Source organism: Oncorhynchus kisutch, linkage group LG14 (genome assembly GCF_002021735.2).
Source record: "Oncorhynchus kisutch isolate 150728-3 linkage group LG14, Okis_V2, whole genome shotgun sequence".
Taxonomy (NCBI): domain Eukaryota; kingdom Metazoa; phylum Chordata; class Actinopteri; order Salmoniformes; family Salmonidae; genus Oncorhynchus; species Oncorhynchus kisutch.
In genome coordinates this window covers 35,936,193-35,941,569 of record NC_034187.2, presented here as the reverse complement: position 1 = coordinate 35,941,569, position 5,377 = coordinate 35,936,193, and positions in this window count along the sequence as shown.

The window sequence follows — 5,377 nt, the reverse complement described above, 5'->3', positions numbered from 1 at the left end:
TTGGCAACTACTTAGCATGCTAGCTAACCCTTCACCTTAGAACCTAAAACCCTAACCCTAACCCTTCCCCCTAATCCTAACCTTAACCCTCTTAGCTAACCCTAACTCTTCCCCTAATCCTAACCTTAACTCCTTTTAGCTAACCCTAACCCTTTAACCTAACTCCTAAACTTAGCCCTAACAATAACATTAGCCACCGAGCCCTACCTAGAATATGCACCATATCATATGTTTTGGCAAATTCGTAACATAAAAAACAAATTGTAATTCATAACATATCACACGAAATGGGTGACAGATATCCACAAATGAATACACACCATAAGAAATGTAACATATCATATCAAATGGGGTGTCTCAGCTTGACCTACAGAATTATACGAAATGCTCTGAGACCAGGTTGCTAAAGCTGCTGCTCTGCCTGCCTGTACTGTATGACTGACTAACTGACTGACTGACCCATTGTAGTGGAATGGTGTGATGATGATGTGATCCTTTGTGACCAAACGGACAGAGGGAGAAGAAGAAGAGTGTGCTTATTATGTCTGACAAACCTGGTCTGTGTCGGCCCCAACACAGCGGTGGTTATGGGTCGTTTGTAGTGGCGTGTCGGCTACAATACAGACATTACACTATGAAACAGCCAGGTAATCGAGTAGCTACAGAGGCACCACACACACACACATGTGCCTACACACACACACACACACACACACACACACACACACACAACACACACACACATTCACACACACACTTACGCACCCTCGAATGCAGACATATACGCAGGCACACCACACACATCCTCGTCATTTGACAAATTCAAAAGATGAAAAGGTGAAAAACGACGGTCAGAAAAGAACACAACATTACTGTGCGTGGAGGAAGGGGCTCCAGGGAGAGAGAGAGAAGGGAACTGCCAACCCCAGGCGCTTGTCCAATGTGATTATGATAACAAGGGACTGAAAAGAGGAGAGGAAAACGCTGCCTGGAGGAGGGAGGAGGGAGGGAGGGAGGGAGGGAGGGAGGGAGGGAGGGAGGGAGGGAGGTGATGTGTCTCTGAGGCATTCTGTTTCGGGGGTTCCAGGGGTTGATGTGTGTCAGTAACACTGCCAGGTGAGCAGCAGTGTGTGTGTATGTGCGTATCTAACTTTTGGGACGAACGACTGCTGTAACAGAGATACAACTGACGTGAGACTGAAGAGGGGAGCTGCGGAGGCAGGTGAGAGGGGAAGTAGTTCGGTGTGAAGGCTAGGATTGGAAGCGCTGTTGCGTTTCCTCTGTTTAGCGTTGCATGTCTCTCTCTCTCTCTCTCTGTCTCGTTCTTTAGCTGTGGGGGCATCAGTTAGAACTGGTGTCACACTACTGCTGCTGTCTAGTGGTAGCTCTCTACACCTGCCGATTTCTGGAGAGGCAGAGAGAGAGGGAGATTGAAGAGGCAGAGAGAGAGAATGAAGAGGCAGAGCGAGAGAGAGATTGAAGAGGCAGAGAGAGAGAGAGAAGGAAGAGGCAGAGAGAGAGAGAGATTGAAGAGGCAGAGAGAGAGAGAGTGCGAGAGAGATTGAAGAGGCAGAGAGAGAGAGAGAGAGAGAGAGAGAGAGAGAGAGAGGAGAGAGAGAGAGAGAGAGAGAGAGAGAGAGAGAGAGAGAGAGAGATTTGAAGAGGCAGAGAGAGAGAAAGAGAGAGAGAGATTGAAGAGGCAGAAAGAGAGAGAGATAGAGAGAGAGAGAGAGAGAGAGAGAGAGAGAGAGAGAGAGAGAGAGAGAGAGAGAGAGAGAGAGAGAGAGAGAGAGAGAGAGAGAGAATTTAATTTAATTGATTGAAGAGAGAGAGAAAGAGAGAGAGAGAGTGAATGAATGAATGAATGAAGAGGAAGAGAGAGGTAAATGACATAATTAATTCCATCGGAGTCGTCAGTGTGTCAGTGATGGAGCGTGCCTGAAGGACCCCAGAGGCAGTCTCCCGTGTGCCTGTCTAAATTAACATTATCATATCAGCGTGTGTCAGACAGCCGTCATCACAAAACAGCCCACATTAATGTTTAACAGCACACATGCCTTTCATGTTCACTTTGCTATCCTTCCACACTGCTCTCGTGGGGATCTGAGGAGGTTGTCACTAAATGACATGTTCGGGGTGTGGTATGTTTGCTCATGGTGACAGAGTTTTATGGTTGTGGTGTGGAAGTGTTCTGATGTGGTGTGGTAGTGTTACGGTGTGGTAGTGTTATGGTCATGGTGTGGTAGTGTTATGGTCATGGTGTGGTAGTGTTATGGTGTTGTAGTGTTATTGTCATGGTGTGGGAGTGTTATGGTGTGGTAGTGTTATGGTCATGGTGTTGTAGTGTTATGGTCATGGTGTGGTAGTGTTATGGTGTTGTAGTGTTATTGTCATGGTGTGGGAGTGTTATGATGTGGTAGTGTTATGGTCATGGTGTTGTAGTGTTATTGTCATGGTGTGGGAGTGTTATGATGTGGTAGTGTTATGGTCATGGTGTTGTAGTGTTATGGTCATGGTGTGGTAGTGTTATGGTCATGGTGTTGTAGTCTTACGGTCATGGTGCTGTAGTGTTATGGTCATGGTGTTGTAGTGTTATGGACATGGTGTGGCAGTGTTATGGTCATGGTGTTTTAGTGTTATTATCATGGTGTTGTAGTGTTATGGTCATGGTGTTGTAGTGTTATGGTCATGGTGTTGTAGTGTTATGGTCATGGTGTGGTAGTGTTATGGTCATGGTGTTGTAGTGTTATGGACATGGTGTTGAGGTGTTATGGTCATAGTGTTGAGGTGTTATGGTCATGGTGCGGTAGTGTTATGGTCATGGTGTGGTGTGGTAGTGTTACGGTCATGGTGTAGTAGTGTTATGGTCATGGTGTGGTAGTGTTATGGTCATGGTGTTGTATTGTTATGGTGTGGTGTGGTAGTGTTATGGTCATGGTGTTGTAGTGTTATTGTCATGGTGTGGTAGTGTTATGGTCATGCTGTGGTAGTGTTATGGTCATGGTGTGTCAGTGTTATGGTCATGGTGTGGTAGTGTTATGGTGTGGTAGTGTTATGGTCATGGTGTTGTAGTGTTATGGTCATGGTGTGGTAGAGTTATGGTCATGGTGTGGTAGTGTTATGGTCATGGTGTGGTAGTGTTATGGTCATGGTGTGTCAGTGTTATGGTCATGGTGTGGTAGTGTTATGGTCATGGTGTTGTAGTGTTATGGTCATGGTGTTGAGGTGTTATGGTCATGGTGTGGTAGTGTTATGGTCATGGTGTGGTGTGGTAGTCTTACAGTCATGGTGTTGAGGTGTTATATTCATGGTGTGGTAGTGTTATGGTCATGGTGTGGTAGTGTTATGGTCATGGTGTTGTAGTGTTATGGACATGGTGTTGAGGTGTTATGGTCATAGTGTAGTAGTGTTATGGTCATGGTGTAGTAGTGTTATGGTCATGGTGTTGTAGTGTTATGGTCATGGTGTGGTAGTGTTATGGTCATGGTGTGGTAGTGTTATGGTCATGGTGTTGTATTGGTATGGTGTGGTAGTGTTATGGTCATGGTGTTGTAGTGTTATGGTCATGGTGTTGTAGTGTTATGGTCATGGTGTGGTAGTGTTATGGTCATGGTGTGGTAGTGTTATGGTCATGGTGTTGTATTGTTATGGTGTGGTAGTGTTATGGTCATGGTGTTGTAGTGTTATGGTCATGGTGTGGTAGTGTTATGGTCATGGTGTGGTAGTGCTATGGTCATGGTGTGTCAGTGTTATGGTCATGGTGTGGTAGTGTTATGGTCATGGTGTTGAGGTGTTATGGTCATGGTGTGGTAGTGTTATGGTCATGGTGTGGTGTGGTAGTCTTACAGTCATGGTGTTGAGGTGTTACATTCATGGTGTGGTAGTGTTATGGTCATGGTGTGGTAGTGTTATGGTCATGGTGTGGTAGCGTTACGGTCATGGTGTTGAGGTGTTACGATCATGGTGTGGTAGTGTTATGGTCATGGTGTTGTAGTGTTATGGTCATGGTGTTGAGGTGTTATGGTCATGGTGTGGTAGTGTTATGGTCATGGTGTGGTAGTGTTATGGTCATGGTGTTGTAGTGTTATGGTCATGGTGTTGAAGTGTTATGCTCATGGTGTTGAGGTGTTATGGTCATGGTGTGGTAGTGTTACGATCATGGTGTGGTAGTGTTATGGTCATGGTGTGGTAGTGTTATGGTCATGGTTTTGTAGTGTTATGGTCATGGTGTTGAGGTGTTATGGTCATGGTGTGGTAGTGTTATGGTCATGGTGTGGTAGTGTTATGGTCATGGTGTTGAGGTGTTACGATCATGGTGTGGTAGTGTTATGGTCATGGTGTGGTAGTGTTACGGTCATGGTGTTGAGGTGTTACGGTCATGGTGTGGTAGTGTTATGGTCATGGTGTTGAGGTGTTACGGTCATGGTGTGGTAGTGTTATCGTCATGGTGTTGTAGTGTTATGGTCATGGTGTGGTAGTGTTATGGTCATGGTGTGTCAGTGTTATGGTCATGGTGTGGTAGTGTTATGGTCATGGTGCTGTAGTGTTATGGTCATGGTGTGTCAGTGTTATGGTCATGGTGTTGTAGTGTTATGGTCATGGTGTGTCAGTGTTATGGTCATGGTGTTGTAGTGTTATGGCCATGGTGTTGAGGTGTTATGGTCATGGTTGGTAGTGTTATGGTCAGGTTGTGGTAGTGTTACATTCATGGTGTGGTAGTGTTATGGTCATGGTGTGGTAGTGTTATGGTCATGGTGTGGTAGCGTTACGGTCATGGTGTTGAGGTGTTACGATCATGGTGTGGTAGTGTTATGGTCATGGTGTTGTAGTGTTATGGTCATGGTGTTGTAGTGTTATGGTCATGGTGTTGAGGTGTTATGGTCATGGTGTGGTAGTGTTATGGTCATGGTGTGGTAGTGTTATGGTCATGGTGTTGAGGTGTTACGATCATGGTGTGGTAGTGTTATGGTCATGGTGTTGTAGTGTTATGGTCATGGTGTTGTAGTGTTATGGTCATGGTGTTGAGGTGTCATTGTCATGGTGTGGTAGCGTTATGGTCATGGTGTGGTAGCGTTACGGTCATGGTGTTGCGGTTTTACGATCATGGTGTGGTAGTGTTATGGTCATGGTGTTGTAGTGTTATGGTCATGGTGTTGTAGTGTTATGGTCATGGTGTTGAGGTGTTATGGTCATGGTGTGGTAGTGTTATGGTCATGGTGTGGTGTGGTAGTCTTACAGTCATGGTGTTGAGGTGTTATATTCATGGTGTGGTAGTGTTATGGTCATGGTGTGGTAGTGTTATGGTCATGGTGTTGTAGTGTTATGGACATGGTGTTGAGGTGTTATGGTCATAGTGTAGTAGTGTTATGGTCATGGT